The sequence below is a fragment of the Cavia porcellus genome, unplaced genomic scaffold (genome assembly GCF_034190915.1).
Source record: "Cavia porcellus strain 051 isolate PalLab524CR breed Dunkin Hartley unplaced genomic scaffold, mCavPor4.1 scaffold_3, whole genome shotgun sequence".
NCBI lineage: Eukaryota > Metazoa > Chordata > Mammalia > Rodentia > Caviidae > Cavia > Cavia porcellus.
This window is the reverse complement of record NW_026947486.1, coordinates 81,446,982-81,455,362: the sequence shown is the minus strand read 5'-3', so window position 1 is coordinate 81,455,362 and position 8,381 is coordinate 81,446,982.

The following is an 8,381-nucleotide window of genomic DNA, read 5'->3' as shown; positions in this document are numbered from 1 at the left end:
CAAGCATTCCCTACTGTGTTCATTGAAATCCTGTGAGCACATCTTTCTGGGTGTCCTGTGGGCCCTGTCTCCACCCTGATGCCCGAGGGCTCCAGACCCAACAGCCTGGCTTCCCCTAGGTGGCCTTTTGGTCAGGGCGGGCGGGCAGAGGCCCTAGGAGAGAGAATGAGGCCTGGGCAGCCCCTGCCCCCTGAGATCCGTGCTGCCTTGGAGGTGGAGGCGGCACTCAGCCTGCAGCCGGGCTCCGGTGTGGCAGCCTTGCAGGAAGCTCTGTCCAGGCTGCAGGAGCGGGAGATGAAGGCAGTGAGGTGGGGCTGCTGCCTGTGCCTGGGCCACCTGAGCGCATAGCACAGCCTGGGCTCCACAATCTGGTTCCCCAGTGCGAGGACCACTGCGTTAGCATCGCCTGCTGGGGCTGCTGCTCCTTCCTGAACTTTGGATGATATTTTATCTTCTCCCAATAGGATCACTAAGTTTAGGGGGCCGAGCTCCCAATCTACAAGTAGGAAAGGCAGGGAGACCCGAACTCTAGAGACCTTCTTGTGCTGGCTGGCAGAGGAATCCAAGAGTCACAGATTGAGAGCAGCAGAGGGAGGAAGACAAGGCTGCCCCAGGTGCAAGAGGTCCTGGGGTCCATGGGGCACCATGGCTGTCCTGACCCTGATGGTGGAGTTCTTCATGGTCCACCTCTTTCCCAGGCAGTGGATTGCAGAGTTCAACAGGTCATTTCTGCTGAGGCTCTGTGCCCGGGTTCCAGCACTAGAGTCTGTGTGCCTTTGGAGATTTTGGACTGTGCTACCTAATACATCAGTAAGGAATCTGTGATTCCAGGATCTCTTTTGTCCAGGATCCAGGTGATCGGTACAGAAAATGCTGGGGTGTAATTGCACAAAGCCATTGCCTCTCACAGTAGGGTTGGGGCTGAGCAGAAGGTGACTTGTGGCAGGCCTGCTGAAGAGGGACTCCATTGTAGCACAGCTGACCACAATCCATTCAGATGGGGCACCTGTCTAGAGGCACAATCTATGCTGCACTTTGTAGGAAAAAGTAGGCCCATATGATTTAAAATGGTTCTCCAGGACTGGTAACCAGTAACTGGTGAGTAAGCAGCGCTGAAAGCCCTTGAAGAGGCAGGTGGCTGGACACTTGAAGTGATCCCACCCTCACATTCTTGTACACTGCCAGGAGTTAAGGAAGTGAAGTCATAGGCTGTATGTTTCCACCAGGATTTAGAGTGCCCAGATGCAGTGTAAGAAATCCCGAGTGCTTTCTGACAAAGCAAAAACACTGCAGACTGTGAGCAAGGAACCCTCCATCCCAAACTGCAAGCCTAGAGCTCTGCTCAGAGCACCCAGAAATCCTGCCAGTGCACAGGCTGTGGAGGCACCAGTGGCTCCAGCAGGCTGTGCTGGGCCCCACCTGTGCACTTCTGGCTGCAGGGCCTCCACACAGGCTCAGGGCTTGTGTGTGCTGGGCGTCTGCTGTGCACCTGGATGAGTTCCCACCTCTCTGTGCCTCGTTCTCCATGCTTATCCACGCTGTGTCCCTGGAAACATCCACTGGATCTGCAATAGAAAAATAAAACAATTTTATAGCAAACAGGGTTTCAGGACAGCTTAAAGGCTCTGTAGTTTTCCCTGCCAGAAGAATTCTGTACATGCTTTGAGAAGAGTTAATATGCTGAAAGCTCAAAGCAAATTTGAACAATGGATACTACCCAGTTCCTTCAGGAAGTGAAAAATGACCCTGGAGTCTTGCACTCAGCTACTTCCCCACACTTTCTTTTTCCCTGTGTGACAGCGCTGCTCTCCATTGCTGAACTTGGCCCTCCACTTGCACTCTTCCCTCCTCAGGACCCCATAGAGCTAGGACTACAGGAATAGGCCACTGTCAGGCTTCAGACCCAGGGGACCCTCACCCTTATACACAAGAATGAGACTGGCTAAGTGTGGAATTTTACATAGTATGTATACTACCATATTCAGAATAAAGGACATCTGTTCTCAGGCCTTTGCTTTTATGTGCATAACTTTTACATGCAGTAATGCATAACAGAACATCTAAACATTACCTCACAGGACAGTCAGCAAACATTAGTCTGCTATGTAGAAGGTGGATTGCACAAGAGGAAAACACTGAGTTCTGTAAAGAAGCAAGGTTAAATATGGATTCAGTTATAGGAAGCTATTTGAAACTGAGCCTAAGAATATAGGTAAGCAGTGTGGGTTAAGAATCTTTGGATGGCTGCCTCTTTATCTCCATTGATTTTCTTTTTGGTGTTGGGAGTAGAACCCAGGACATCACCTGTCAGTGCCTAGGGCTCTATCACCGAGTTCTTTCTCTAAAGCTAGCATTGATTAATATTGAGAAGAGAGACTAAACACACACAGAAAGTATTCTCTGAGTAAAAAAAAATAGATGTCTAGTTGAGGTGCAAGTGTTGCAGCTAGCTAGCATGAAAGTTTTGGTTTTCTTTTCTTGGTACCTTTTGGTAAGGGAAGCAGAGAGTGGAAACTCACCATTTAAATTTCTCTGCATACAGAGCAATGCTCATGTGGAACCATTTCCCAAATAGACACCATGTGCTTGAGCAGTGCACAGGACTGTAGGCTTTAGAAATCAATGTAAAGGGTGCAATAAGGTAAAACTGCTGTGGTACAAAGTTTGGATAACAGAAGAAAATGGATAGAGAAAAATTTCAAACATTCAAAAGATGCCTTAATATTGACAATTAAATTCATTAGTGAATCTTCTTTGAGAGTAATTTTTTTCCTGGAGAGCTGTGCTTTTTCTTTTCGGGTGTAATGGTGAAGGAGTGGGTTTTGTAGAACAATTGGTGGCGTGGTCCTCCTTTCAAAGTTGGTTTGAGATGGACATCATTTCAAGGAGCTCGCCTTCTTTGTGACAGTGCTGAGCAGCATAAGCATAGGTCATGGGGTCAGAGGAAACCTATGTGAGATGGAAAAACACAGGAGATAAAGCATAAACAGTAGGGCGTGGGTGAGAAAATCAGGATGAGCTCATGTGCAGTGCTGTTGTAGAGTGCATGACAGAGAGCAGTGGGGAAATGGGCGGAGGACATGGTGGGGTTTCTAGGAAAGCAGCCAGCAGAATCGGAGCTCAGCCCCAAAGAGAAATAAGAGGGGCAAAGTTTAGCTAGAGGAAGACATTTGATGGGTAAAGAGGAAGAGGAGGGAGCATGGAGGAGACAGACAGCTCCCTTGAGGAAAGTGACATTTTAGTAGAAGGTCTGCCGGAGAAGCATTTTAGGTGTAACAGCAAGTGCAAAGGTCCTGGGGCAGGGCGTGCTAGAGGCACAAAGAAGAGTGTGGTGGTATGCTGAGCAGAGGGTGGGAGAGAAAAGGCCTCCAGGCCACAGTGAGGAGCACAGACTTTGGTCTCATCCCCAGATGGAAAGAGGAAATGAAAAGGGGTTTGAATAATTGGCACAAGCTGCTGTTTGCACCATGAGGCTCCTTTTTTAGGAGTGTGGCCAAGTCAGGTAAGACAAAACGTACCATCGAAACCACTGGGATTTGTCCAGAAATGAGAGTCCAAGAAGGCGCCAGAGCATGGTGAAATATGACACAGGTGTTGGTCTGGCTGCAGAGGACTGTGTAGCAGAGGTTTAGAGAGGAGCTGTGCTGTGGCCCCTTCTGTTCCTCACTCACTGTGGGGGTCCCCTCTTCTTGGAAGCACCTCCACCTTTGTGCCTAGGGAACCAGGGCCAGGCTGTGGTTGGGCAGCTGAGGCAGTGGGCCTTTGGGTGCCGGGCAGGTTGATCCAGGGCCTGGAAGAGTTGATGAAATGCAGTGAGCTGACTTTGCTGTAGGGAGGTGGCAGGTTGGAGAGAGCAAAAAGGACATAGGTGCCCATGGTGGTGGTCTTGACCCTAATGCCTTGGAATGTAAGGATTTCGGAGTTTTAGTTCACTTGGAATGATGGGTTTTCAACTTGTCCTACACAGCAGGTGGTTTAAAGTGGTCTCCAGGCTCACTATCCCAGTGACTGCCTTTAGCTGTCAAGGGGCTACAGAGAATAAAGGGCCCTCATCTTTCCTTTAATGCAGCCGCTCTCAAAGAGGCCCACATATTCCATTCTACTGGAATTCTACAGTTTACTTCTCACTGAAGGTGGAACTGGGAGCTCTCCCTCTGCCTAAGACTTTATCTAGAGATCACTGGGAGCCATGTCAACGTCCCCACACTTGGTGGAGCGCCCCCTGGTGAGGAAGCACAGGAATCAGCTGACCAGCATCAGGTCAGCAGTCAGGATGCTATGTTGCCTCACCTGCTTAGGAGCCCTGGAGCTCACAACATGTCCTGGAGCAACTTTTCACCTGGGGCTGCATCCCACAGGCAGAGGAAAGCATTCACAAGTAGTGAGCTGGGGAGGACAGGGACACCATCTGGGTCTGTTCCTGAGCAGGGATCATAGTTATTGCTGACTATGGATGTGCAAGAACAAATATGATTATGTTTCTACTGTTACTTTCATTTTCCTGAGCTTCACAGAAACTCAAGGCCCTGTGAAGACTGAGCCTGAGGTGGCCCTCTGATGTCAACTCTCCAGCCTCTAAGATTTTCCAGCCTGAAGGAAGGAGCTTGCCTCCTGCAATCTAAGTGTCAGTGGCATAGGAAGGTATGTGGTGTGTTTTTTCCTTTATGATAACGATTCCTGTGTACTAACCCTATCAGTTTTGCCCTCTGCCCTCAGGTTTGGTTTAACAATCGGAGAGCCAAATACAGGAAAGCTGTGAGGGAAGCTCTGCTCAGGGGCGCACCACCTGATTCCCAGGACCCCACTGTCACTGACGAGGAGGAAGAGATGCTCTAGGATGCTGTCCTTTTTGAAGAAGGGAATTGTACTTGGAGTTTTTTGTTGTCAAAAATTTTGTCTGTTCTGTAGTTCCCTCCATAGCAGGTATATTTGCAGTAAAGTTGTGAATTCTTAATATTTGTGTTTTCCTGTTCTTTACAGGGTTTGTTACAGCTGGATAAAATGTGCTGAGCAAATGTCATTTCAACAGAATGATGATGAGGTCTCCTGTGATGAAATGTCATCTTGAATCACGATCAAGAGACTTGGGGCTGGGGATTTAGCTCAGCGGCATAAGAACCTGCCTTGAAAAGCAGGCAGTCGTGAGTTCAATCCCCGGTACCAATAAAAAAAAAAAAAAGACCTGGGAAATTCGTCTTCTAAGTGCCATGGTGAATTATGCATGAACCATATTTTCTAAAGACCGCCAACAGTTTCCCCAGCTGCTGTCATTTTCTCCCTTCCACTGTGTGCAGGAGAGGCTGGGAAGGTCCCTGGTGAGAGTTTGAACTCCAGGTGCACAAAGTGCTGGGCCTCACCTACCCTAAGGTGTTCAGCGTCAGCACTAGACTCTGAGACAAGCTCCTCAAGAGCTAACTCCTGTTTCAGTGGAAAGATGACACGCATCCATGTCTTATGCTCCCAATCCTGCTTGGTGTCCCCCTGATTGGGGAGCACATAGGATGCTAAGGGTGGCTGTGGAGCTGAGGTCCTGCTGCTTCTAGAGAACCATGAACTCAACCTTACGAAGACCAGAGAGGCTGCTGTACCTTTCTGTCCCATTCCCAGCCCAGGGGCCCAATCCTCAGCACTTCCCAAGTTGAGTAGCCGAGTCCCCATCTTTCTCTGGCCCTGGCTCACCAAGAGCACTCCTGTGCGGTCAGCAGGGGGCGCTAAAGCATATCTGAGCAGAGAGGGACTCTCCACTCATGTCTGTGTTCACTCTCCTTTTCATTCTTCCTTCTCTCAGAGCTCAGGAGTGACTGCTGGCCTATTCCCGTAACCTTGAAAAGCACTTAGCTTTTTCTCTTGCATTTCTTGACTTTAGGAATTATTCAGTTTGAGAACTGATCTTTTAAATCTAAAGCAGGTTGAAGAGAATTTCCTTAAGTGACTTCATGAATGTGTTAGTGAATATCATCCGCACTATTGCAGATGATAGCTATTGTGTTGAGCGATGCGGAAGTAATCCACCTTATTTTAATAAAATACAATCATTGCCCTTGAAATCCTTGAAAAGTCCATGAACTTCTAGAGCAGAAAGAAGCTTGCACAGCCATCTGCTTTGCTCCCAGCCCTGCTCGGTGTCCTCCTGGCTGGGGAGCACCCAGGGTACCAGGGGCAGCTGTGGAGCAGAAGTCCTGCTGTTTTTTGAAAAGTCAGGACTCTGTCCCACGGAGGCCAGAGAGGCTGCTGCGAATTTCAGTCCCATCACCAGGCCAGTGGCCAAATCTTTACCCTGGCATTGATGGTAAGTCCCTCTCCTTATCTTGTTCTTTGTGAGCCCAGTTGTGGATCTCCACTTCCTGGTGCCTTCAAATTGAAAGCAGGTCATTTCACCAGAGCCGCTGAGAGCCAGAGTGATAATGCAGGTCCATGAGCACAGGTCCTGGGAAAGCAGGCTTTGGAATCAACTGTTGGCTGCAGGGGTTCTCATCCTCTGGTTTCGGTAAAACTACAAGTGTAGAGACAAAATCAGCAGAGGTGTAGGCAGAGGTGAGTACCACTGTGCTAAAGCATTAAGGTGTTCTGAGATGAACCTTTCCTTTCAGGTAATCTTTGGCAGTGTGAGTGTCCTGAAGGGAGTTTATGTTAAAGGTCACAAAGTGTGGAAAGTTCAGTTCTAAGGGACAGTGAGTGCAGGGCCACACACAAGGTACAGTGGTGACTGCAGTTGCCCTCTGTGAGTGGCTGTGTTCTGTGCAGCCTTTCCTTTTTGTTCTCAAAGGCCTGTTGGTCCTAAGTCAATCAACAATCTCTGAATGATTCTCTGGCTTTCAGTTTCTCAAGTGCCCCTGTGTGTAACTATCTTGGCCCATGATCCAGTCTCCCAGTGAGCTAAGATTTAAGACAGGTGGGCACTCGATGGTTCTTTTGGGCTGGATGCCTTCCCCCATGGGGTTAGATCCTCTCCCAAGATGGCGCGTTCACTGGCCTTGTGGTGGGAACAGTGCAGAGTACCAGGGAAGATGCAGTTTGCTTTCTCAAAGCCTCTGATGGGGGAATTGGTCTGGTGGTTTGCACTTCACTTTGCCTTGCTCTGTGGCTCTTCCCCGTTTAACAGCCTACCTGTGTAATGGCTGCTCTGACCTCCGAGTGCCTTTTGTCCACGGTTGTACATCTTCTGCATAGAGCCTCAGTGTCTCTTCTGTGCAGCACACCTTGTTCATACGGTGGTGTAGTTTTTGCTGAGTGCACCGTACAGTGCGGTACCGTAGTTTTATGTTCTATTATATGCTGCAGTACCGAATTTAGGATCCAGAGGTCAAAGCAAAGTCATCGAGTTGGAGTTTCCTTTGCACATTTCCTTGCTCTGAATATTGGAACACATGTCCTGTACTCAGCTCATTTGAAAACCAAATCCATGTACACCGTGGTCACAGAAACAGAACTCAATCCTTAAAACAGGAGTGTCTGTGTGTCGATCATGGTCCCTGTGACTGCACCCCTCACCTTTGGAGCCCAGGAGCTTTCTGGTGCCTGGCTCTGAAGGTCCCATGAGAACCAGGCAGCCACGATGCAATTACCCCTCCTGTGACCTTGATGAGTTTTGCAAGGACATTGGTCGAGGTCAGACCCAGGACATCATGCATTCTGGGCAAGTCCTCTACCTTGAACTACACCCCATTCCTAGTCTTCTCCATTGTGAATAGCAGTGTTTAAAATGTCTTTTGTGTCTTATAGCCCCGTACTTGATCTAGTGTTACGTAATTTGAGGGGACATAATCCAGAATCAGATGCCACTGATGCCTTCTCCTTACTCCTCATCTTAAGGATAGTACTTAATTTAGGGAACAATGACATTTATTTCAGGGTTTACTGAGATTCTTCCAGTGTTCCCTTCCATAGAGCCAGAGCAGTAGGGTTCTCCCCAGGAAAGAGAATCTTTCCCTATCCAGCAACTTTTTCTTAGCACACTCACCCTCAATTTCCTTTGTGTAATTCATACAAGATCGTTATTATTTGGCCAGTGAGATAAACGTTCATGGATGTTGCAGCAATTCCTGGGATGGAGGTTCATCACTTCATCCTGATTTTCAAAGCATAAAATCTTTTTCTTTTGAGAGACTCAGAAGAAGTCTTACATGAAGATACCACTATCAGCTTTGTGCACTCCAGGGTGTGTTGAATAACAGCCAGTATGCTGTCATTTTGTTTTCTTTTTGGGGGAACTGGGTTTTGCTAAGTAGGACATGTTGACCTTCAGTTCATTATGTAGAGTTGGCTGGCCTGTGACTCACCGAGATCCTCCTGCCTCAGCCTCCTGAGTGCCAGGATGGCAGTCTTACATTATTTTGCAAGGCCTCTGTTCATTTGATAACAGAGGGTATGTAAGTCTAAAG